Raw genomic sequence first — 27,584 nt, 5'->3', positions numbered from 1 at the left:
AAAGACATTCCTGTATATCAATGACAAATCATCTGAAATGGAAATGAGGACAACCACTCAATTCAGAATATCCTCAAAAAAAAAAAATAAAATACTTGGGAATCAACCTAACAAAAGAGGAGAAAGACTTATACAATGAAAACTACAGAACCCTAAAGAGAGAAATAGAAGAAGATCTTAGAAGATGGAAAAAATATACCCTGTTCATGGATAGGTAAAACTAACATCATCAAAATGGTGATATTATCAAAAGTTCTCTATAGGTTTAATGCAATGCCAATCAAAATCCCAATGGCATTTCTGGTAGAAATAGAGAAACCAATCATGAAACTCATATGGAAAAATAAAACACCCAGAATAGCAAAAACAATGCTAAGCAGGAAGTGTGAATCAGGCAGTACAGCTATACCAGACTTCAAAGTATACTACGGAGCAATAGTAACAAAAACAGCATGGTACTGGTACCAAAACAGGCGGGTGGACCAATGGTACAGAATAGAGGACACAGAAACCAATCCACAAAATTACAACTATCTTATATTTGATAAAGGGGCTAAAAGCATGCAATGGAGGAAGGATAGCATCTTCAACAAATGGTGCTGGGAAAACTGGAAATCCATATACAACAAAATGAAACTGAATCCCTTTCTCTCACCATGCACAAAAGTTAACTTAAAGTGGATCAAGGAACTTGATATCAAATCAGAGACATGGCGTCTGAAAGAAGAAAAAGTTGGCTATGATCTACATACTATGGGGTCCGGCTCCAAATTCCTCAATAGGACACCCATAGCACAAGAGTTAATAACTAGAATCAACAAATGGGACTTACTCAAACTAAAAAGTTTTTTCTCAGCAAAAGAAACAATAAGAGAGTTAAATAGGGAGCCTACGTCCTGGTAACAATTTTTTACTCCTCACACTTCAGACAGAGACCTAATATCCAGAATATACAAAGAACTTAAAAAAATTAGACTATAAGATAACAAATAACCCAATCAACAAATGGGCCAAGGACCTGAACAGACATTTCTCAGATGAGGACATACAATCAATCAACAAGTACATGAAAAAATGCTCACAATCTCTATCAGTCAGAGAAATGCGAATCAAAACCACCCTAAGATACCATCTCACTCCAGTAAGATTGGCAGTCATTAGGAAGTCAAACAACAACAAATGCTGGCGAGGATGTGGGGAAAAGGGTTCACTTGTACATTGCTGGTGGGACTGCAAATTGGTGCGGCCAATTTGGAAAGCAGTATGGAGATTTCTAGGAAAGCTCGGAATGGAACCACCATTTGACCCAGCTATTCCCCTACTCGGTCTATTCCCTAAAGACCTAAAAAGAGCACACTATAGGAACACTGCTACATCCATGTTCATAGCAGCACAATTCACAATAGAAAGACTGTGGAACCAACATATATGTCCTTCAATAGACGAATGGATAAAAAAAAAAATGTGGCATTTATACACAATGGAGTATTACTCTGCATTAAAAAATGACAAAATGATAGAATTTGCAGGGAAATGGATGGCATTAGAGCAGATTATGCTAAGTAAAGCTAGCCAATCCCTTAAAAACAAATGCCAAATGTCTTCTTTGATATAAGGAGAGTAACTAAGAACAGAGTAGAAATGAAGAGCATGAGAAGAAGATTAACATTAAAAAGGGATGAGAGGTGAGAGGGAAAGGGAGAGAGAAGGGTAATTGCATGGAAATGGAAGAAGACCCTCAGGGTTATAAAAAATTACATACAAGAGGAAGTTAGGGGAAAGGGGACAAAAATATAAGGGGGAGAAATGAATTACACTAGAGGGGGTAGAGAGAGAAGAGGGGAGGGGAGGGGGGAGGGGGGATAGTAGATGATAGGAAAGGCAGCAGAATAAAACAGACACTAGTATGGCAATATGTAAATCAATGGATGTGCAACTGATGTGATTCTGCAATCTGTATACAGGGTAAAAATGGGAGTTCATAACCTACTTGAATCAAACTGTGAAATATGATATATCAAGAACTATGTAATGTTTTGAACACCCAACAATAAAAATTAATTAAAAAAAAAAGAAACTGTTGCATTACACTGCTGAAGGTCACTTCCTCTAGGATTCTGGGCTTCAGGGTAAAGAAAGCCATCCCACCTGGGCCATGCTCAGTCCCCCCTTCTCTCCAGAGTGGGCACAAAGAAGCCAGGCATGGCACATTCATGACATTAGGAAAATCCTTATAAATAAAATAGTTCCTTTGAAAGCTGAGCTCTCCACAGTCCATCTCCTCTGGACAGGAATAAAGCCAAGCCCGTGACTCCAGTGTCACCTCCCTCCATCGACTAGAGGAAACGTTCATTTTAAGAAGTATAACAAGAAAAGTGAGTGACAGTCTATTGACATTTTAAAAAGTGTGTGAGCAGTGGGAGCACGACTTGCTGGAGAGACCCAGAGAGAGGAGGAGAGAGAAGCCACACCAGTCCCTGAAATCTCCGCTCAACCTGGAGGGCTCAGGCTCCTCTGTCGCCCAAGGGCTGCAGCTCGGTGTCCCCTTCACCAAACAGGAGGTCGAGGTGGCAAGGGGCGGGTGGGGGGCAGGGCCATGAGCCTGGAGTTCCCTGACTCCTAAATCAGGTTCCCAACTGGCGGGGCTCTGGTGGCTCTGGGGGACTGTCCTGGGAGGGCAGGCATGATATCTGGCCAAAGGAGACCAGGGATTAGGTCCCCTCAGCTTTCCAGCCAAGCTGTGGCTCAGGGACACACACGGACCTGCCTCGTGCCAGCACCACTGACACCTGCCCCCACCATCACCTGCACCTCTGGAGTGAGCGCAGCCCGGGGTGGGGTGCAGAGGCATGGGACGGATGTCCACGGAGACCATTCTAGGGAGGACCTGGGGCCACCTCTACGCCCTCTCCAAGGTGAGGGGCGAAGGTGCTGGGCCTGGGGACTCGCTGGGCACTGAAAGGGACAATGCCCTGGGGATTCGTGGGTTCCAGGACTGAAGCCAGCCTCGGGCCTCCACCGTGTCGGCCTCTCACACTGTCCTCCTAGTGCAGCATGCACACACACATGCATGTGTGTGGGACAGCGCACGATCACTAGCGTGGATGTCACACCCCTGCACCAGCATTACTGCCCAAGCAGAAGGGACTGGCAGGGTCAGTTCACCTGCACATGCGCAGACCATGTGCACCCGCCCCATGATGCATGCACTGCCCCCCCCCACACCCGTTCTGTCTTACTCAGGAGCCCACTTACGTGCACACAGGTGGACAGACCCTCGTTCTGCCCCATGTCCCACACTCCCAGCAGGTGCCCATCCAGCACGGGCCAAACCCACGGGGCGTAGCGCACCCAGTGACGGTGGCCTCCCCACCTCCCAGCACCCCACCTCATGGAGCCCCACTCCCTGATCAGTGTTTGAACAGCTGTCCTTTGTCCCCTGAGCGCTGGGGTAGCAGGCCATGGGCGGCCTCGAGGGAGAATGTCACCCTCTCCAGTCCCTCCTGCCCCCAGCCTGCCTTTGTCAACCAGGACAGTGCTCGGGGGGAACCTGCTGTCCTGCCCTCCTAGCTGGTTTCCCAGCCAGGGCCCTGGGCAATGAGTGAGCCTCGGGCATTTCTCCTCACCCCGTCGCCCTTGCCCAGGACTTATCAGTGGGCATGAGTAGAGAGGACAGGGGCTGACACTCGGGGAGGACTGTTCTAGAAGCATCCACCCGTCCCTCCCCTTCCTCTCCACCTGCCCAGCCCCTCACATCTGCTGGTGGCCCCACCTCTCAGCCTTTGTCCAGGCTGTTCCCCGCCCCCAACTCGCCCCTTGGCAAGGACCCCTAGCCTCCCTCTCCAGGAAGCCCTCTGGATTCTCTTCCCTCTTGGCCTAGAGGTGCCTGCACCTCACCCCTACCACACCAAGATGTCCATTTCTTGCTCCCTGAACATGACCATGAGATGGGGAAGTGTGGAGTCATGGGGAAGGTAGACAGCTGGGTTCCCATCATCCTGGCACCCCCAGAAGTGGGGGGGAAGCCCTGGCCAAGGGCAAGACCTCTGAAGGAGGAGGGTGGACGGGAGGGAGAGACCCAGGGAGTGCGGTGCCTCTATCCTCAGGCCTCCAGGAGTGAATCAGGTCCCTGGCCTTCATTCAAGAGTAAAGGATGCCACCACACACATGAGGAAGTTAGTAAATTCCCTCCCCTCCCCTTCTCACCCAGAAGGCTGCCAAATTCTAGATGGTAATGGTTTACGCGATAGTGAAATCAGCATATCCATCAACACACTCCCTGCTCATCATGTACAGGGAAGGGCCAGTGGCTCCAGTTCCACATCATCATCCTCTGGAGGCTTCCTGGGCACCGGCTCCCAAATACCCAGAGGGAGGGACAGCCCCCCAGCCCCCTCCTAGGTGCCACCAGACAGCCCCTGGGAGCTCTGAGGGACCATCATGAAGGGGACTCCTTTCTACACAGACTGCCTTTGCTTTGGAGGACAGTGAGTGGGACCTGTTGGTTGAACTTGGTGTGACAAGGGTGGGCATCCTGGGTCCATCACCATAGCCGGAGGCCTGCTTAGGAGCCTTCCCAGGGTTCCTCCCACTTTTCAAGTGAGCATGTCCAGACATGGGGAAGTAGGATGTGCTCCTAAAAGCATGTCTGAGGAGGTGAGGCTGAAGTGCAGGGCCCTCTGCTCATAGGAAGGGACAGACAGCACATGGCTTAAGAACTGGGGATTAGACTCAGGGGCACTCAATTATTGAGCCACATTCCTAGCTCTTCTTATATTTTATTTAGAGATAGGGTCTTGCTAATTTGCTTAGCATCTTGCTAAGTTGCTGAGGCTGGCTTTGAACTTGCAATCGTGCTGCCTTAGCCTCCAAAGCTGCTGGGATTATAGGCCTGAAGGACATAGACTTTTTGTTGGGAAAACCTGGGTTCTATTCCCTGCCCTGCCACTTGCTACCTTGGAGATCCTGGACATGTGGCTTGGCTCTTCTGAGTCTCACTCTACCTATTTGCAAAATGGGGGTGATATATGTAGCCCCTCTTGCAAGACTCTATAAAGATTCCCATGGATTGTATGCGGTGACTATATCCCACATAGCAAGCACTGGACTAATTCATGTCTTTTCATAAACGTATTTCATATTCAAAAAAACACATTCCTGGTAATCCCAGTGAATCAAGAGGCTGAGGTAGGAGGATCAAAAGCTTCAGGTGAGCTTGGGCAACTTACTGAGATCCTCAAAATAATAAATAAAAATAAAAAATTATAAAGGGCCAGGGTTATAAGGCTCAGTGATAAAGGCACCAGTGGGTTTGATCCCCAATTCCACAAAATAACAAAAGAAAATGATTTCATGGAATGTTAGGCATATTGCAGAGATGCAGTAAATATTCTTTGGGTTGATTTTTGGCTTTCAGCAAGAGTCAAGTTGCAGCTGCCTTGAGTCTGAGTATTTTGTAGGTGCTCCGTAGTAGCCTAAGGTTTACCTTGTTTCCTGGGCCCTGGCAGACTGGACACCCTTTGCCTCTTCACTGAAGGGCCAACAGGGGTTTTTGAAATGACCCTGTGGATGGGGTAAATGGAGCAGGTTCTGTCCAGGGTGAGGTCCCTGGGAAGCTTCTAGCACGGTGTGTTAATGCAGGCTGGGAGGTCAGGAGCCCCGTGTCAGCCAATGAGACCTGAAAGCTTAGTCCCAGCCTGGAAGAAGGTTAAGGGCAATGTGCCAACATGAGGCTGACCTGAGCTTAGTTCAGGTGTTGCCATTTACTGGCTGTGTGACTACAGGCTCCTCTCTGGTCTGTGAAATCAGGCTCATGTTGTCTTCTGTGCTCATCAACAAGGTTGGGGTTGAGGATGCAATGATATAGAAAGAATGTATAGATACAATGGAGTGTGGGACACAAGTGTCCTGGGAAATTAAATGAGAACTTTTAACATCTTTTACAGAATACAGCAGAGTAAAGAGAAAACCTTGAACCAGCGCTAATATCTTGGTTCTGTAACTTTGGGGCTGTGTGACCTTAGGTAAGTTAGTGAACATCTCTGAATCTTGTTCCTCATGTGAATGCATACTCTATTATCATGAAGGCATAATAGTCTTTCCCACCGTAGTGCCCACCTGGGACTCTCTGTGCTCCAGGAGAAAACTCCTCTGGCCAGAGCCTGCCACCACAGAACATGGTCTGTCCTTCTCTGACCCCAATCCACAATGTCACTTGAAGCAGATGGAATGAGAGGGGCAAGCTAGGGAAGAGCTGTGGAAGATTGGTTGGATGCCAGGGAGCAGTGACAGTAAAGTGAGGTCCTGCCTGCCCTCCTGGTGGTCGTGCTCCAGCAGAGGGGTGCATGTTGGAACATATGCTACAAAGGGCAAACAGGCACGGGAGGGGATAGGTGTGGCAGGAGGCTGTTCTGGTTTGGATGTGAGGGGTCCCCAAAAAACTTAGCTGTGAGACAATGCAAGAGGGTTCGGAGGACAAATGATGGGGTTGTGAGAGTCTTAACCCCTCAGTGAATTAATCCCCTGATAGTGATTGACTGAGTGGTGACTGAAGTGGTGGGGTGTGGCTGGGGAGGAGGGTCATGGGCCAATTATTTGGGATATATATTTGTATTTTGCAAGTGGAGCCTCCCTCTGCTTCCTGATCATCATGTGAGCCCCTTCCCTCCACCACACTCTTCCGCCATGAGGTTCAGCTCACCTCAAACCTTGAGGAATGGAGCCTGCTGTCTGTGCATTGAGACCTCTAAAACCCTGAGCCCCCAAGGCAACTTTTCCCTCTCTACAATTGTTCTGGTTGGGTCCTTCCATCGTGCAGCAAAAAAGCTGACTAAAACAGAGACTATTTTCAATCAGATGGCAAGAAAATATTCCCATATGGTGGCACATGATACAGAGGAACAGACTGACCCAAGGTCAGCCAGCAAGGTTCTGGAACATTCCAGGCGTCTGCCCCTTCTCTCTGCACCACGCTGTGTCCAGGGTCCACTCACACTTTCTCCATGGCCTTGTCCTACTTGTGCCCACACCTCGGCACAGACAGCCCAGCTGGCTAGCCCTTTCTTCTCTCAGGCAGCTGAAGCTGCTGGGAGGATCTGAACTCCAGCCAGCCACGGCACTCTCGGGTCCGTCCCTGCCCAGTCGTGGGGAGGAGGCTCAGGACCCTCTCCTCGGGGGGGGGGCATGTTGGGGGTCAGGAACTTACAAAGGAAAATAATGTCTGGGTAAACATTGGCTGCTGATAGCTCCAGCTGTGAGGGCCAACGATGTCCCCTTGGTCCAGATGTTGGCCTCACCCACCTCCCTCCTGTGGCAGTACATTTGAAGAGGACCTTGGGGGCCAGCGGAGAGCAACACTGAATGCGGGGTGGGGAGGGGGCTGGTAGGCCACCCAGCACAATCTGTGCACAGCTAGCCAGCAAGGTCCTCTGCCTCCAGGGTTGTCCGGACAGCAGGGGTCACTCCTGGGCTGAGAGTGTACCAGGGAAGATGGGGCCACAGCCTCCCCTGTCCAATGTTTCACATTTCCTGGCAGGGAATGAAAACTGAATCCAGAGGTGGAATCAATGCCTGGACCCTACGCTCTCCCAGGATAGAGTGAGCTCCTTGTCCCCGGAGGTTTGTCAGCAGGGTCTGCACCTTCAGAGCTGGCGAGAAGCAGGCTACTCAGGGCATTGGAGAAGGTTGGGACCAGAGCCTTCTCTTGGATTCTCGCCAATTGCCCAACCCTTGATCCTGAAGCCCACAGGGTGCCCACTCCACCCTCCCCTCCAGCACCAGGAGAGTCTAGAACTTCCTTCCTCAAATCTCCCTTCTCTGAGTGGGTCAACGTCTTGATGGGACCCTCCCCCGCCCCAGGTGCACACCGACACTTCTAATGCATCCTGGCTGGCCGGCTGAGAGCCACAGACGGCACTGTCACATGAGGGGACATAAGGGGGCTCTCAAATTTCCCACGCCTGGGCTCCTGGGCCCCCAGCATTCATGATGGCTGATTTCAACATGAAAGGGCCCCTTGGGAAGGAGAGCCCCCCTCCCTTTTCCCCTCGCCTCTGCTAAGCCCCACTCTGCAGCTAACCACTGTCTGAGCCTCCCTCCCTCTGGAGCACCCTCTCACTCACCTGCCAAGCCTTCCCCAGACTCCTGCAGCCTCACCTCGCAGCCTCCGCCAGCCAGAATGAGAATCCCAAGGTGGGGTGGGGGGCTCAGGGCTCCATACTGCAGAGGAGGTGGGGGGGCCTGTCTGTTTTAAAGGTATAAGCCATTTGGCCAACCATAGGCCAGAATGACTGAATAAATCTTTGTGGGTGCTTTAATGCTCTGAGGACAGGAGGTCTCCCAATCTCAAATCCAAAGACAGGCAGAGCAGTGAAATTTCCCATGAGGCCTTCCAGGCATCTGCCCTAAATTTTCAATGTGGCAACTTATTAAAACTTTTATTTTGATCTAATTTTAGATTTACAGAAAAGTTGCCAAAAATAAACAGATAGCTTAAGTACACCCCTCACCTAGCTTTCCCTAATATTCAGATCTTACATAACCCTAGTAAATGATCAACCCTGAGAACTTATCCTTAGTTCAGTACTATCACCTGAACTTCACATCTTATTGGATGCTGGGTACAGTGGTGCATGTCCGTAATCCCAGCAGCTCAGGAGGCTGAGACAGGAGGATAGGGAATTCGAGGCCTGCCTCAGCAAATTACCAAGGCCCTAAGCAATTTAATGAGACGCAGTCTCAAAATTTAAAAAAAAAATGAAAATAAAAAAGGGCTGGGGATGTAGCTCAATGGTAAAGCAGTCCTGAGTTAGATCCCCAGTACCTAAAACAAAACAAAACAGCTCTTATTGGAATTTCCCATTTTTCTACCAAGATCCTTTCTTTATTCCATCACCCCATTCTGGACCCCACACTGCATTTAGTTGTTATTTCTCTTTTTTGTCCCTGATCGATTGGTTGCCACAGTCTGGCTGCAGCAAAATAACCAGGGGGTGACGAACAACTTGTGTAGATTGATACAGCAGGAGTCGGAGCCATTTATTGTAGGACAGGAGGGGTATATATACATTCCACACAGCTTATCTTAATTAACATAAACTAGATACAGCAGTCAACCAATAAGAAATCTCCACAGTTAATGCCTCACTGGCGCCACCTCACAAATCACTCCCTCTGGCAAAATGCCAGGCGCCATCCTGACTTGTTTACAGACCTTAACATTGGTGACATTCCCTCAGCCTATACTCATCTTTCATGATCTTGACAGCACTAAGGAACAAGTGTTTTGTAGAACTGTGGGTTTCCTTGTTTTCTCTAGATCAGAGAGAGGCTCTGCAGTTTTGGCAATACCACAGAAATGGTGGTGGCTCCTTCTCAGCTCACCATATCAAGAGACTCATGTCTTCAACATGTTTGATTACTGGTGGTGATGACCTTGATCACTTAGTTAAGTTGATGTCTAAAGGGTCTATCCACTATAAAGTTACTATATTTTTCTTTTGAATTAATACATATCTTGGGGAAAATACTTTGATATATATGTGCAACTATTCATAACTTTACAATTTAATTTACACATATATCTTTTTTAATTTCTTTGTTTAGTTGTAGAAAATTGTTATATCCTTATTTATTTTATGTCATGTTGAGGATTGCACACAGTGCCTTACACATGCAAGGAAAGTGCTTATCACTGAGCCACCACTCCAGTCTGACACAAGTATATCTTTATCATACAATATAGTAATTTGACACATATATTGATAATAATGGTGTAATTATCATTTTGCCTCCTCAAATACTTATCATTTCTCATTTTGTTTATCACATTTACTTTCTTCTAGTAATTTTGAATCATATCATATATTGTTGTATATAGAGAATAGAACACAAGAACAAGTTAATCCTACCGGTGTTTGAGCCCATTTAAAAATGTGCCTACAACTAAAGATTCCAAATGTTCAGCACGTTTTTTTAAATATTCATAAAATGTCAAATTATTTAAACATAATGAAAATAATGCCTGTAATCCCAGAAGCTTGGGAAGCTCAGGCAGGAGGATCATAATTCAAATCCAGCCTCAGCCACTCAGAAATGTCCTAAGAAATTTAGGGAGATTCTGTCTCAAAATAAAAAAAAAAAAAGATAAAAGGGCTAGGGATGTGGCTCAGTGATTAAGTGCCCCTGGGTTTCATTGCAGGTGCAAAGGAAATAAATAAATAGAATAAATAAAATAAGTAAACTGCTTATCCACATAACAACATGGAAGAATCAAAACACTCTTTTAAACAAAAACGTAGACATCAAAGTGAATATCATGAGAGACTGGGATTTTTCCTCAGAGGTAGAGTGATCAACTAGCACATGTGAGGCACTGGGTTAAAACCTCAGTGTCACATATAAATTAAATAAAGATATTGTGTCCACCTACATCTAGAAAATAAACATTTAGAAAATAAATATTTTTAAAAGTGTATATCATGATTTTTTTCTAGTTAAAATGTTTCATTAGTGATTATATTAATACTTTGATCAAAATCAAAGCAAAGTTGCATATGGTCAATGCAGTTGAAAATTGTACTAGATTTTTTTTCATTAGTGAATATGACTCTCATGATGAGCGTGTTGAATCCTGCAGAAGAGAAACAGTTACTGGTTTGGTTTGGTCCCAGATAAATTTTGGGATGATCCCCTGGTTTATGTTGTAGCTAGTGGATTCATGGTTACTTTGCAGAATCCTGTGGTAAATAGATGCCTTGGAGGACCTAAAATTCTCTGTGGAGATTGAAATTAGGCTAAAGTATTACAAGCTTAGTGAGTTTACACTGAATTTATTTTCTCCCAATAATCTGAGGCAACAACTCAGTTGTTACAACCTCCATAGAAGATGTAAGTAGGCCTACCTATCATCAATTTATTGGTATTTTTTTCTTACTCAGCATAGCTCCATCAGTTGACTTGTAGGTATGATGTGAAAAGCAGTGTAAAGAAAAGTAAAACCTTCTGCATAGATTAAAAGAAAAAAAGGAACTCATGTACAAGCTGAATCCTGCTTAAAATAGTATGAAGGAACTGTCATTCTTAGAAAATGGCAGGATACAGAAAGTTCTTTTCATTATCTCCACCCTAATAAATGCTTAAAGAAAAGCAAAAATTACCCAGTCATTTCTAATGGAAGAATAACCTTCTCTGGTACAAAGAGAAAGTGAGTAAATATCCAAATATTGAACCTGTGGTGATGGAAATGCTAAACATACTGACATTCATTAGAGGTCAGGAGAGTCACATTACAAGAATTTTTTTTGAACCTTCAAAAAAAAAAAAAAAGACAAATGCTATGTACTGATGTCTATGTGGGCTCTTTCTGGTCCAGCAAGGGGTTTCACAAAAAATTGTAGAAGAGGCTGTGTCTGTGAAGTCACTAATCAAGACCTCTGGACATCAAGCAGGAAGCAGGTCTCATTTTATTGTGAAGTTACCATGTATATATACTCAGGCAGTAGCTTATCAGATTACAGGCAGCCACCAATGCAATTTCTGCAGTGACCAATCAAGGAGTGAGCAATGGAGTAAGAGCAGGGAATTCAACACATAGCCTCATGCCCAGGGTTGTGCCTAAGGGGTAAGTAGTTTGCTGTTCACACAACCTAGCATGGGATAGTGTGTTGCCACTCAGGCACTCTTAATGTATGCTATGAAGGCAGTATTCCATGAACTTGACTCTAAGACATTATTGTGGCCTTACCTCTCTAAGATTTCTTGAGGTTCAAGGTTGTGCCATACTTCTGGTCTCTTTCAGATGAGATCATTGTGGTCAGGTGATGCAGGGGTGCATCAACCTCATGACAGGAGTTTTGCTACCTTTACATGGGGACACAGCAGCAAGTCTGCTTATAAATAATCGATGCTTGAAGTCTCCTTGGACTTGCATTCTTTAACAGCGATCATTAAGTTATCACTTTCTGGTAGTAAAATCTCATCTATCAGCAATAAGATAAATATGGTGTATTAAAGATTAGACACTTTCATTCAAAATTAAATATAATTAAACTATGTCAAAGATAGCATTTTGTAATTATTAGTTTTATTAGATGTATTATTTGGTAATTTATGATATATATTCCCCCCTTGTGACAGAACAGCTAGTTCAATGACCTTGTGGGCCTTCTTTGCCTCAGGAGAATCCAAGTTGGGTGCAGCTCTGACTTGAGACCATGTCAGCAGGAGGAAATCTCCTGTCTGTTCTTGAAGTCTGTGAAGGGTCTTCGTCTTTGCCACAGCTTCATTAGAATTTTATGTTATAATCTAGCAAAAAAGTGGTCACATTCTGTACTGTTCCCAAGTGGGTTGCTCTTTACTTCCTCAAAAAATATTTCAGAAAATAATCTTTGAAAAAACTGTTTATCATTGAGGGGTTTATTGGGCAGAAGCTATATGGAGATGTGATAATTTTTAAAAATTCAAGGTCTTTTTTAGAGAAAAATCCCCACATAAATGTAGAGGGCTTTATGTTATTGTTATTGTTGTTGGTGGTGGTTGCTTTTGTCTTATTTCAGCAGCATTCCCAGCTTATAACTAAGTGGGCTTGAGTCATGTTCTACTAGGACCTGTTATAAAAACAGAAAATTACTAATTTTCTAAGTGTGGTACCAATGCCAGCAGCTTCATACTCCTAGGATGGCTATGAATTCCCATGCACAATAATTATCTGGAGTGGCGGGGGTAGTGGTTTATTGATTGGCTAGTTTCCTCATTAGCCTAGAAGGTAAGAGGGATTCTGTCAAAGGACACCATAATAGTCAATGGCCTTTACCAGAATGGGAGGGGGCCTTCAAGAGAGGTGCTTGAAATCCTGTGATTGGAAGAGGCCAGGTAAAACCTGGTGGATGCTCGAGAACAGAATTCATAAATGTAGCTCCTGATAGCTGTATCCACACCATTCTATTTTATTTATTTATTTATTCTTTTTAACAAAAAATTTATATTGAAACACAGTTAGCAAGGTATTTGTTGAAAGGTACTAGATTTGAACTCCAAATAGGTCATATTATCCATAATATTTGCTCCTGGTGATTTATAGAGCATCATCATTCAATAATTTTTGCGATTATGGAAATGTTCCATGTCTATCCTGCCTAATTCAGTAGCTTCAAGCACATGATATTTTGGCATATAGATCCTGTGACAGAAAAAGCTGAGTTTGTCAATTTGATAAATTACATGGCCAATGGCCACAAGATTGGGGAGCACCATTCTAGGACACCAAGGCAGAAAATGGAAGCATTTCCTCTAAAAACTGGAAAAAGACAGGGGTGCCCGTTTCCACAACTTCTATTTAACATATTTCTTGAAACACTGGCCAGACTAATTAGACAAATAAAATAAATTAAAGGGATATGGATAAGTAAGGAAGAACTCAAATTAGCACTATTTGCAGACAATATAATTCTATACCTAAAAGACTCGACATATTCCATCAGGAAACTGCTAGAACTAGTAAATGAAGTCAGTAAAGTAGCAGGATACAAAATCAACACCCATAAATCAAAGGCATTTCTGAATATCAATAAAAAAATCTTCTGCAAAGGAAATGAGAAAAACTACTAACTTTGAATAGTATAAAAATTATAAAATCCTGGGGAATCAACCTAACAATAGCTGAAAGATCTCTCCAATGAAATCTACAGAACCCTATGGAAAAAAGATAAAAGATGACATGAGAATATGGAAAGATCTATTTTTTTCTTAAATAGGCAGAATTAATATTGTCAAAATGACCACACTACCAAAAGCACTATACAGATTTAATGTAATCTCAATCAAAATCCCAATGACATTTCTCAGAGAAATAGAAAAAGCAGTCATGAAATTTATCTGACAAAATAAGAGACCCAGGATAGCTAAAGCAATTTTTAGCAAGAAGAGTGAATTAAGTGGCATCTCTATACTAGACCTTAAACTATGCTACAGATCAATAATAACAAAAAACAGTATGGTATTGGCAACAAAATAGACTTGTAGAGTAATGGTATAGAATAGATAACACAGAGAACAATGCCCATAATTAGAGCTCTCTTATATTTGACAAAAAGCATAAAAAATGTACATTGGAGAAAACGATATCCTCTTCAAAAAATAATGATGGGAAAATTGGAAATTTATATACATTAAAATAAAATTAAACCCCTCTCTCTCACCATGCAAAAAACTCAACCCAAATTGAATCAAGGACCTAAAAATTGAACCAGAGACACTGTGTATATTAAAAGAAAAATAGGCCCAAATCTATCTGGTTAGTGCCTTACTTTCTTAATAAGACTTCAGAGCACTATGATTTATATTAAGCAACAATAAATACTATGGATCTAAATTAAAAAGGTTCTTTTCATCAAAAATCCTGGATTCTAAGGGTGGTGATTCTCCACCCCTTGGCCCAAGTGAATAGGTCAGAGGACATAACTTATTAAGGCTGTGTTAACCATGTTTATACTTACTGCATAGGTAAGTTTCTCCTCCCAGAATCTGGATATCACACCAGCCTCAAGTCTAGTGAGGCAACTAGAGAAATTACACACTCATCACAGAGTGGACAAGACAAAGAAGTTGGCTATAGGTCTTCTTGTACACATCCTGGGGATGGCTCTAGAACTAGGACCAGGTCCCTGTAACATAAAACCATCTACTCATGACATAGGGACCCTCTTCTAGCCTATGCATATAATAAAAACATCACTGTTCATCTGAGTGTGTGCATATATGTATTTGTGTGCACCGTTATAAAGTGTGTGCCCAGCTGTGCCTCCCATCCTGGCCTCATGCCCTCCCCCGACCCTAGATGACCTTTAAAAATCCTGCTACAACAAAAGCAATACCTATGTTTAGCATAATTTTCTTAGTTTGAAAGAAATGTTCTCAGTTATCCTGTCAATAGAGTATCCTTGGGCCTCAACTATATCTACATGTATGGCTTTCTAATTTTGTTTTCAAATTAAATGATATAATAACAGAAAGGGCCTCATTAATTGAAAAAAGTTTCACCTAGATCTCAGTGAGTGAGATGATTCTTGGAGTCTTGACCTTCCTCTGGAGAAATGTGGAAAATTGGATCAACAAATGGTTGCTTTTATGTGTGGTGGGAGAACACTTCCCCCTTTGATATGGGAAGGAAGTCCCCAGTTTGAAGAAAGTACACACTGAGTTGATGGGGAAATTCTCCACTATGCACTGCAAATGTGCACGGTGGAGTAAAATAGTTGTAGCAGAGGTTATAATGAGGAGGAGGAAGAAGATAGTGATGGTGATGGTGATGGTAATATACACACAGTTGAACTGCTGTGCCAGAGCAACAGCTGTTCTGATGACATTTCTACTATTGCTATTGGAGCAGAGGAAAGCATCAGTCTTGATTCCAGCATAAAATGTGAAGGTGGTAAATGCACCAAAATGTGTCACAAAAGTTTCTGTAGGCTGGACACATTAAAGAATAGCTATAGTTTATTCAATAGGCTCCACTTTCTATTAAAACACAAGGCTTAGAGACAGATTTTCATACTAAGACTCAGTTACAGGAAATACACCAGTGTCGCTCCATGCATGGGACAAAAGCTGCCTCTCTGTGCTGTGCAGGACAGGGTGCAGCTGGCACAGCGAGGCAGTACTCCTGTCCACATTATTTCAGGTGACAGAGGCTTTTAGTATCATCTAGAAGAAATGGCAAGCTCTTGGCCTCCTCTATCAACAAATAGCAGCAGAGGTACTACTCCAGGTCAGAGGATAGAGTTGCCCAGAAAAGACAAAGAAGAGGCTAGGGTGGGGGTTCAGGACAGAAGATTAAGAGTCAGGCATTGAACTGGAAGTCAGAAAGTTCATCCTATGCCCTGGACTGTAACCTGAGTCTGAGGGCTGAATCTTTGGGTCTCTCCAGGACATTCAAAGAAGCCCAGGACATAGAACAAGACTCACCTAAGAAAGGTCCTGGAGGAACCTGGCCTCAGGTATCAAACTGAGTAGATTTTGTAGGGCTGAAAATCACACAAGAAACAAAGCTGAGGTGCAAGTACCTTAGAAGGGATCTCTGGAAGGTAGGTGTATAAATATCCCTTAAGCAAAGAGGATCCTTTCACTTAAGCAAGTTCAGGCCCATGATCAAACCTTAGGCTCTGAGGCAAGTTAGATTGTAGAGCACTCTGCAGAGTCTCCTCAAGGAGGCTGTGCATGCTCCATCCAGGGAAGGGGCCAAGTATCCCCTCCCCCACCTGTTACTGAACATGATCAAAGAGCCTTAAGGGATGATGTAAGTGGACATGGAAGGAGAGGCCAGGGAGGTGTGGGAAGGCATCTCTGCAAGTTCAGCAGCAGGCTTCCTGACTGTGTTTTCAGAGCCAAAAACACCTGGATCTTCTGTTCTATGCTGTCCTAATTATCCAAAGAGCTGCTGTTCCCATTAGAGTGGGAAGGCACACTGGAGGAGCAGAAGCGTGTGCTCACAGATGCAGGCCCATTGCTGCCTTCCAGGGTGGTCTTGGAAACACTCCGGATTGCTTCAGTGCACATCAATTCAACAGAAGTGTCTGCCCCGCCAAGGTCACTTCCATAGGCTCCCTCCTGTTGGTGGTGTTTCCTGGAGGTGCAGCAGCTGTGGCATCCTTTGGTGGCTTGGAGAGGTGGTAAGAGTCCAAGCCCCTTGGGATGAGGTCTGTGTCCCTAGAGACTGCTGAGTTCCTCTTGCTGGGTGTTCTCCTGGGGGCATCAGGGAAGACACTTTTCAGTGAGCTACCCAGGCTGCTGGCAACTTTCAGCCCCTTCTTGATGAACTGGCCTCTTGTTGCTGTACTCCTTCCTGGTTTTCTCCAACTGACACAGCTAGATGGCCTCTTGGATGCCATCATTGCTGCTGGAGTCAAGACCTTGTGCTGGGGCTCCAGGAACCTGGAGCTGCTTCCCCTCCCTTCAGCCCTGCAGTTCCTATTGCCCGCGCCCCTACACTGTGCTGCCTGGGGCTTGGGGACAGCAGACCTTGTGCCGCCCAGGTTCTCAGCTCTGTGGTAATCTTAGGCCTGAGGCTGCTGGGTGCTGTGCTAATCTTTTCTGATCTGAAAGTTCATGAAAGAAAAACTCTTAACAGGCTCCATCAGACTGTGGCTAGCAGCACCATGACAGGGGGCTTCTGGGTGGGTTTCAGTGTGGATTGGGGAGAATTTTCATTTGACTTTGTTTTCGTATCCACAGACCTGTCACACTTTTGGTTTTCATGTTGTCTTTTCTCATTCAGAAATAGTTCTATTTCTGCTTGGATGCTCTGCTGAAAGGAGTCATCGCTGCTCACCCTGACTGGGAAGTCTGAGCCCTGTTTCCCACCGGCCTCCAGGGGCTGCCAGGAATATTGCATGATGCCGGGGTAAGTTTTAGGGGAAACAGGGTGGGCAGGGTGCCACTGTGTGGAGGGTCTGTTTTGCCTCTGCTATCCTCCCTGCAGCCCTGCCATGGTGAGCCCCATTGGGCATGGGCTATTGTTCTAAGGAGAGCAAGAACCAGAATCCTTGTACATAGCCCTGCCTAAATGCACACTAACATGATGTTTTTATTTAACAGACGTGTCCTGGTAAATATGATTTTTGTAGCTTTTTGTAAATTAGTTATGCTGCTGTAAAAAATATTTTGAAAAATGTTGTCTTTTGTTTTTGGACTGTGTTCCTAACTGCGTCTTTCTGTGGTCCACTCAGGAGCCATTGCTGGACATGCAGTTTGATTCTTACCTTCACGGTGAGGGTCACCCTGGCTGGAACTCTGGTCAGTTGGTAGTTCAGATTCTCAAGTCTGAGGAGGCAGTGGCCGCCTTCCGGGAAGCACTAAAATGCCCTAGTGTCTGTCAGAAGCGCCCAGAACAATGCTTTTAATAAAAGACACAATGGTCCCTAACAGCCAGAGCAGTTACTCTTAAAATTGTAATCACAGCCTTTGATTAGTCAAATGTTTCTAAGCACAGTGACTAGGAAGCAAACTGAGCAGCCAGTGTGTGCCTCTTGAGACCCCATTGAGACAGTGGCTCTCTCTGCAGCCTAGTCCTTCTGTGTCCTGTCTCCTGCAATCACTAGGTGATTCTAACATCTACAAAAACCTCTTTTTGTAGGAGACCTGCTGTTCTCCTCATCTGATCATTATGCTAAGAGATCACACCGCATGTGCATTTTAACTGTCCTTTTCTTGATTTGTGCACACAAGTGAATAAGTATAGCAATTAGGTGGTTTGCTCCATAGACAAATTTGCCAGAGCTCAGTGCTGGGGACAAGCCTTGCATACCTACATATCTGCCATCCAGGAGCTGCAGCCCAGTCAGGGCTCTGAATATTGACAGAGCCACTGCTGTTAATGCCTCCTGCCACCCACCTCCTGGGTCAGAAGGGTGCTGATTGTAGGCCATGGCCTCTGGTCCCCTGAGTCAAGGCCAGGTGTTGCTGCCTTGGTTTTCTTACCTTCTGCCCGGTGGTACTAAGTTATCCATGGTCGCTGAGGGAACAGGTACGCTGGCCACTGATGTCCTCCAGTCACCCCATGTTCTGCAACTCTTATTCAGCTGTAAGGCAGAGTCTACCTTTTCGCCCGAGGATATTGTTGGTATTCTAATGTGGATATGAGTCTTGTACAACTCCTGCACCCCTGGGTTTAAACAGAAACCCAATTCTGCAGCCAAGTGCAGACCCCCACCCACAGTGAGCATCAGCTGGGTTAAGCTGCAGTCCTGAGTATCTCAATATGCCTGTGATAGCTTCCATGTGGTGCATTCACTCACTTAAGTGCTTATGAGAAAAACAGTTCCATGTAATACATGTTCTGTTATTTAATTTACTTTTTTTATTAGTTGTTCAAAACATTACAAAGCTCTTGACATATCATATTTCACACATTTGATTCAAGCCGATTATGAACTCCCATTTTAACCCTATATACATATTATTGCAGATTCACACCGGTTACACAACCATTTTTTACCTACTGCCATACTAGTGTATGTTATATTCTGCTGCCTTCCCTATCCTCTACTATGCCCCCTCCCCTCCCCTTCCCTCCTCTCCCCTCCCCTCCCTTCTCTTCTTCTCTCCCTACCCCATCTACTGTAATTCATTTCTCTCTCTTGTTTATTTTTCCCTTTCCCCTCACTTCCTCTTATATGTAGTTTTGTATAACAATGAGGGTCTCCTTCCTTTATCATGCAATTTCCCTTCTCTCTCTCTTTTCCTCCCCCCTCTCGTCCCTGTTTAGTGGTGATCTTCTTCTCATGCTCTTCCTCTCTATTCTGTTCTTAGTTGCTCTCCTAATATCAATGAAGACATTTGGCATTTATTTTGAAGGGATTGGCTAGCTTCACTTAGCATAATCTGCCCTAGTGCCATCCATTTCCCTGCAAATTCCATGTCATTATTTAGTGCAGAGTATACTCCATTGTGTATAAATGCCACATGTTTTTATCCATTCATCTATTGAAGGGCATCTGGGTTGGTTCCACAGTCTAGCTAATGTGAATTGTGCTGCTATGAATATTGTTGTAACAGTGTCCCTATAGTACGCTCTTTTACAGTCTTTAGGGAATTGTCCAAGAAGGGGAATAGCTGGATCAAATGGTGGTTCCATTCCCAGCTTTCCCAGGAATCTCCATACTGCTTTCCAAATTGGCTGCACAAATTTGCAGTCCCACCAGCAATGTACAAGTGTACCCTTTTCCCCACATCCTCGCCAGCACTTGTTGTTGTTTGACTTCATAATAGCTGCCAATCTTACTGGAGTGAGATGGTATCTTAGGGTGGTTTTGATTTGCATTACTCTGACTGCTAGAGATGGTGAGCATTTTTTTATGTACTTGTTGATTGATTGTATGTCCTCATCTGAGAAGTGTTTGTTCAGGTCTTGGCCCATTTGTTGATTGGGTTATTTGTTATCTTATTGCTTAATTTTTGAGTTCTTTTATACTCTGGATGTTAGGGCTCTATCTGAAGTGAGAGGAGTGAAAATTAGTTCCCAGGATGTAGGTTTCCTATTTACCTCTCTTATTGTTTCTCTTGCTGAGAAAAATCTTTTTAGTTTAAGTAAGTCCCATTTGTTGATTCTTGTTATTAACTCTTGTGCTATCGGTGTCCTCTTAAGAAATTTGGAGACCGACCCCACAATATGTGGATCAGAGCCAACATTTTCTTCTATCAGACACAGAGTCTCTGATTTGATATCAAGCTCCTTGATCCATTTTGAGTTAACTTTTGTGCATGGCGAGAGAAGGAGATTCAGTTTCATTTTGTTGCATATGGATTTCCAGTTTTCCCAGCACCATTTGTTGAAGATGCTATTCTTCCTCCACTGCATGCTTTTAGCCCCTTAATCAAATATAAGATAGTTGTAACTTTGTGGATTAGTCTCTGTGTCCTCTATTCTGTACCATTGGTCCACCCGCCTGTTTTGGTACCAGTACCATGCTGTTTTTGTTACTATTGCTCTGTAGTATAGTTTGAAATCTGGTATCGCTATACCTATACCGCCTGATTCACACTTCCTGCTTAGAGTTTCTTTTGCTATTCTGGGTCTTTTATTTTTCCATATGAATTTCATGATTGCTTTATCTATTTCTAGAAAAAATGCCATTGGGATTTTGTTTGGCATTGCATTGAACCTATAGAGAACTTTGGGTAATATCGCCATTTTGATGATGTTAATTCTGCCTATCCATGAAGAAGTTATATTTTTCCACCTTCTAAGATCTTCTTCTATTTCTCTCTTTAGGGTTTTGTAGTTTTCATTGTATAAATCTTTCACCTCAATAAACTTAAAGATGAGGACCATATGATCATCTAGATGTGGGTTCATCTTTGTGTCTTGTATTTTTGTGTTATTGTTCCACATGTGTCCTTTGGTACCAACACTATGCTGTTTTTGTTACTATTGATCCATAGTATAGTTTAAATTCTGGTATTGTGTTGCCTTCTGCTTCATTCTTCTTGCTGAGGATTGCTTTGTTTATTCTAGGCCTCTTATTTTTACAAATGAAATTTGTGGTTTCTTTTTCTAGTTATATGAAGACTATCATTCATTGGTAGAGATATAATGCTAATCAAAAGTACTCTAAGATTCTCACTCCCATCAGAATGGCAGCCATCAAGATTACAAACAACACTAAGAGTTGTCCAGGATGTAGGGGAAAAGGCACACTCACACATTGCTTGTGGGACTGTAATTTGGTGTAGCCAATCTAGAAGTCAGTATGGAGAGTTCATGGAAACTTACAACATAACCACCATTTGACCATGCTATCCCACTCCTTGGCCTAGATGTAAAGGACTGAAAAACAGCTTACTACAGGAACACAGACACATCAATGTTTATTGCAGCACAATTTATAATAGCTAAATTGTGGAACAAAACCAGATGCCCTTCAGTAGATGAATACACAGAGAAACTTTTATATATATACACAATGGAATATTACTCAGAACTAAAAGAGAATAAAATAATAGCATTTACAAGTAAATGGTTGGAGTAGGAGAATATAATTCTAAGTGAAGTAAGCCAATCGAAAAATATCAAAGGCCAAAAGCTTTATTTGATATGAGGATGCTGATTCATAATGATGATAGCAGGGCATGGGAGAAATCGAAGAACTTTAGATAGGGCAAAGGGAAAGGAGGGGAATGGAGAGAGCATGGGGGTACAAATGATGGTGGAATGAGTTAGACATCATTACCCTAAGTACATATATGAAGACATGAATGGTGTGAAAATACTTTTTGTACAACCAGAGACTTGAAAAATGGTGCTCTCTACATCTAATATGAAATGAATTGCATTCTGCCATCACAAATAACAAATTAAAATAAATAAATATTTTAACAGAAAAGTGAATAAATAAACAAGGGGAGGACATCCACCTTGTTTTCATGAAATTAAGAAATAAAGGCCGCAAGAGCCATGAGAGTGGAATTTGGCGAGCATGCCAGTGGCTTTCTCCACAAGGAGGTGGTCCGATTCATTAATAATGAAGCTCTCCTGAACAGTGATGGCCCCGAGTTCTACATGGCCTTTCGCTCTTGTCCCTGGAACAAGGTAGAGGAGTGGATTCGCACTGTGGTGGTGGACTTTCAGGTGCCTCGAGACCTCAAGAGGGAATGCACCTGAAGTGCCCTTGCCCTGGGCATGCGAGTGGTGGCAAGGCAGCGGGAGCAGCAGGGGCATCGTGCCTGTCTGCTGCAGGACCAACTGGAGGAGGGTGAGGCGGCTTGCTGGGCTTTGGCCTCTGAGCTGCAGTGGCTGTGTAAGGACCGTGATGATGCTACTACTCAGCTGCACTTCACTTAGATTGTCTTTCAACAGGCAATGGATGAGCGTGAAGTGCTACGTGAGAGGCTACCTCAGGCTGAGAGGTCAGCCTTCGCAGATCCATTGCCCCCAAAGGTTGTACCTGTTATGGGAGCCCAACAGCATGGTGCTGTGGCATGGTCCCTGGAAGGAGAGGAGCAGGCAGAGGTGGTAGCACCTGGAACACAGGGCATACCACATTTGGAGGCCCAGATGCCAGCCCCAGCACCTTTGCTTTATGTGCCAGGACACCCAGGTCCTTAGCTCCAGGCACTGCAACCCCATGTGAAAATGTCTGTGTCCCATTCAGTGCCATTCCCAGTCGGATTCCCATACTAAACATCTCTACAAGCCCCTGTAGTAATGAAATCAGAATCAGCAAGAACAGCAGCCACAGCAGTGACAGCAATTGCACCCCAGGTGTCTCCTCTTGTCAGCTATCCACCTGGCTTGTGGGCTCCAGTGGGGTGCCAGGAGGAAATGGCTCTTCAATGTGTCCAGAGTTACCTGTGTGTCCAGAGTTCCCAGAGTTGCCTTGTCCTGAGTTGCCTGAGTTGCTGGGGCCAGGATGAATATCCTGAGAACCTTCCATGCAGATGCAACCTGGGAGATAGCAAAAGCCCCAAGCAAAAAGAAGGTCCTGAAGGTCCACATGGAATGACTTCCCTGAGGGAAAGCATAAGCCAAAGCCAAAAAGAGGGTCAGGAGAGACCCAAAGGGAAAGACCTCATGTGGGAGAGCATTAGACTTTGCCTCGTGTTTTTAATTAAAAAACAAGAATGTCATTGGGATTTTAATAGGAATTGCATTAAATCTTTGTAAAAGTTTTGGTAGTATGGCCATTTTTGGCTCTATTAATTCTACCTACCCGAGACCATGAGAAATCTTTCCATCTTCTAAGATCTTTTTCAATTTTTTTTCTTAGTGTTCTATAGTTTTCATTGTAGAGGTCTTGCACCTCTTTTTTTAGATTGATTCCCAAGTGTTCTATTTATTTGAGGCTAGAGTCAATGGGGAGGTTTTCCTACTTTCTCTTGCTGTGGATTCATCGCTTATATATAGAAATGCATTTGATTCATGGGTATTGATTTTATATCCTAATTTGCTGAATGTATTTATTGGTTCTAGAAGCTTTCTGGAGGAATTTTTTGGATCTTCTAAATATAGAACTATGTCCTCAGCAAGGGGTGATAATTTGAGTTCTTATTCTATGCAAATCACTTTAATTTCATTCATCTGTCTGATTACTCTGACTAGAGTTTCAAAGAGGGCATCCCTGTCTTGTTTCTGTCCTTAGAGGGAATGATTTCTCCTTTTCTCATTTAGTTATAATGTTGGCCTTGGGTTTCGCATAGATAGCTTTTACAATGTGAAGACTTTGCATACATTGTTTGTATAGACCTCACCATGTGCATGTTCAAGCATGAGTGTTTGTGGTATGAGATGACAGGTTAGGATGAGAAGCAAAAAAATGGATTCCACAGCAGGAGTCATGGAAGAGGAAGATTAATTCAAATGATTGGATTAAATCCTACTAAATAGAAAATTGTTTTGTTTTCAAATTTAAAATAAGGGGGATGTGATCTTAAAATTTCTCCTTCCTGAAAATTTCCTCAACTCTTAAAAGATAACACTTTGTATACATTTTCATTCTGAATCAAAAAGACATTTTAATTTTCTCTATCTACAAATGTTTGGAGGTTCAGAAAGATTGAGACATGTGTTGGTTTAGAATTACAAACCAGAAATGGAATCTTCTTTGATTCTCAAAACTATAGCTATGTATCCCTTTCATCCCATGATTTTTTGATCAATGAAATAATTTTTGAAGTAAATCCTTTTTTTCTAATTTAACTTATTTTTATTAACAACAAATATTAATAAATAGTTCTAGGTTTCAGTTTTTGAAGCAATACACAAACTATTCAACAACACACTTGGACATGAAAATACACTTTCTAATAGTAGCAGCTCAGAATGTGGCATGTGCTCACAATGAAAGTTCCATGTTGACCAGTCACCATGGTAATGTGGAATGCACATCTTACCTTCCATTTCCACTCAGTTGGTGTAGTGAGTGAGTTGGTGTAAGTTAAAGTTGGAGAAGAGTAGGGAGGTTTTGAGTTCCTGGTTGGCCATGGGAAATCTTAACTGCTGTGGGAAAGGTATGTTGTCAGTGATATTTTTAAGTGTGTTTCTTCAAATGGCAGTTAATGTTTACTAATATATTTTCCTCTTGATGTTTTCATCTTCAACACTGAATCTTCTCTCCTGAGATTTAAATATTTGGTGATATTGTTTTATCACTCAATTCATATATTTGCTTGTTCTATTGACCTGGTTACTGAAAATGTTTTTCTAAATTTAGATAAATGAACCATTCCTAATGCCAATAACATGTGTGCCTTTAAAGTGAATTACAGGAGCAGGACAACCACCTTGCTTTCATGAGATGAAGAAATAAAGTGAGACATAGTATATGGATGCTAAGTAAGGCGATATATATACCATGAAAGGGCAATTAGAAACCAAACCCATCTCAATGTATATGAATATTTAAAAATAACGTTAGAGAAGTCTAAATCAAGACTTTGTAAAAGAAAAGAGGACTAAAATTTCAGAAAACGTTTCCAATTGGTTGATATCTAAAGGATCCCATGTGTTTGGGGGCTACTGGGGAGAAGGCAAAAAGGACAGTGCCTTGAGGTCAGTGGAGTGGATGTCTGATAATGGAGGAAAGGAGGGCCTCAGTGGTTTCAGGGAGGATCCATTGGTTGAGGTTCACAAGTTATAGTTAGTGGTGGTTCCATCTAGGCAGGTAAGTCTCTGGCCCCTGGCCATGCAGAGTCTAGGAAGAGGCTTGGAAAGCCAGGAGCAGGAATATGCCTGATCAGAGCTGGTGCATATGGAGAAATGATATTTCAACCAGGCCTTGTCTGACTGCTCAGATTATGGCTCAGAATATTAGACTGCAGACATGGGGCAGGCCAGCATCTGACATGGAAACATCAAACCATCAGCCCAGAGTATCTGTTTCCCTGATTAATCCCCACTAACAGGCCATCCAGGAGGGAAAAGCTCAAGGAAACTTCATTCTTGGCACAGCCATCAAGTGGCAGTTGGTTTAGAATGTCCCAAGTTCTGAAACAGTTGGTGAGCCCCAGAGAACTCTGATGATTTAGATGGTCAACTGCTCGTCAGGAAGGATCACTTGGAGACAGCTGGAAGTGAGAAGACCCTGGGGGAGGATGGCTCCAAGTGTGGACTCTACCCTTTGTAAAGGTCTGGCGAGCGTTGGAGGAAGAGACCACCAAGAGACTGTCTCATGCAACAGCAAAGTGTTTATTGGGGGGTCCAGCATGCTGGGGCTGAGAGCTCACTTGAATAGAGCAGAGAGCCCCGGGAACAGCTTAAGCAGAGCTCATATACATTCCTTGGAGAGGGCAGGGACTTCACATACAGCATAGCCAATCATTGCATGGATTCTGGGAGGGGGGTTGTTTTCGTAGAGCAACCAGATGATGAGGGGAGATTTCAACATATATTTAGTGGGCATTTCCGGGAGTTGTTTTCGACTTCTACATGAGTTTCAGGTTGCAGGAAAACAGAACTTAATTCTTACATTCTTAACCTTTTCACCTTGACCTTCAGATAGGCTTCATTTACATGAAATGATCATTTTTAAGTCAGTAATTGCAATAAAGAGGCAGGAGCCCGGGGTTATAACTTGAACATTTCTCATGGTGTCTGCTACTGAAACCTCATGCCAAAGAGGCCTGAAGGAAGGAGTATTCAAAAAGCACTGAGAAGAGTTCTGGTTTCCTGGTTCTAGGATATCCACTAGAGGACTCAAGTGCTCAGGGATTTCTGGTCCCAGGTAAATAGCTACATTCCTGTCCCATATCCACCGCTCATCATTCTTGTGAATCTGGGCAAGAAACATAAAATCTCCAAATTACAAACACCTAAACTCTAAATTGTGGTGGACAGACTCTGCTCCATCCATCCCTTTAGGCTGATATGGAGTCATAGGAGGCCACAGATATTCTCCATGAGCTTTACAAATATCCATCTGTAAAGAATGAGGAATAGACTTTCTTTATCCATTGCTCTGGAGGATGAACTCTGTTTGACACCTCTCTGTTCAAACACTGTCAACGATTGAGCTTATTTTTCCACACATTTAATGAAGTGTACTATTTAATGTCAGGACACATTAGCACCCATATGAAGCACCAGTCCGCTTAAGAATGCATGGATGTGATCCTTGTCAGCCTTATACCATTACATGGATCAGATGCCACACTTTTTGCAACAATTGAGAAGGGGTTTATTTAACTGAACAGGTATTTAATTTTTGAGGTAGGATTTGATTTGTATAAATACATACTTGAATTCAAAGCTCAAATTATACCCCCAGATATTTACAATGATCACTTATCAATTAAAACTTGTTGAACTGTTATTTGAATTACTATTGATGACCTATGTTTTCTTGCTAGCACATTGTTAACAGCTAACTCTGTTTTATCACATTTCCCAGGTTGTTGCCTCTGGCCTTGGTCCAGAGGAGACCTCTGGCCATCAAACAGTCCTGTTCCAAATGAGAATTCCAAGGAAGGTACTGTGGAAATCCTGTCATTGTGTCCATTCTGCAATAAGGATTCTGGTTGATTCAGATTTCCAATTCTTCTTTTATTTAACATGTACAAATTTACGTGCTTTGAGTCATTCAGCAGTGCCATAGCTCCAGAAGTAAAGATCCAGTTACCTTTTAATTCTGTGCACTTGATTATTTCAACTGCTGGTGGACATCTGGGTTGATCATACAATGTATTTATGGTGAATGCTAGAAACATTGAAGTGATTGTATCACTATAGTATGCTGACTTGTAGTTTTATAGAATAAGCAGGGAGGAACGTAATAGCTGAGTCCTATGAGTTCCACTCTTGGGCTTGTCAGGAATCTGCACATTGCTTTCCAGAGTTGTCATAATAATTTACAAACCCACCAACATTGTGTCAGTGTACCTTCTTTCTCTCATCCTTCCTGGTATTTCTATGCTTATCCTGTTTCCCCAGCACCATTTGTTTAAACCATAATGTCCTCTTTAACATGTATTTTGGTGCTGTTGTCCAATATCAGGTGGATGTAAGTATCAGGTGGGTTGTCTCTGTGTGGTATATTCAATTCAAGAATCTTCATATCTATTTTCAGTTCAATAAGATACTGTTTTTGCTACTCATCTCT

Source organism: Callospermophilus lateralis, unplaced genomic scaffold, assembly GCF_048772815.1.
Source record: "Callospermophilus lateralis isolate mCalLat2 unplaced genomic scaffold, mCalLat2.hap1 Scaffold_185, whole genome shotgun sequence".
In the NCBI taxonomy this organism is placed as follows: domain Eukaryota; kingdom Metazoa; phylum Chordata; class Mammalia; order Rodentia; family Sciuridae; genus Callospermophilus; species Callospermophilus lateralis.
Note: the sequence above shows the minus strand (reverse complement) of the source record.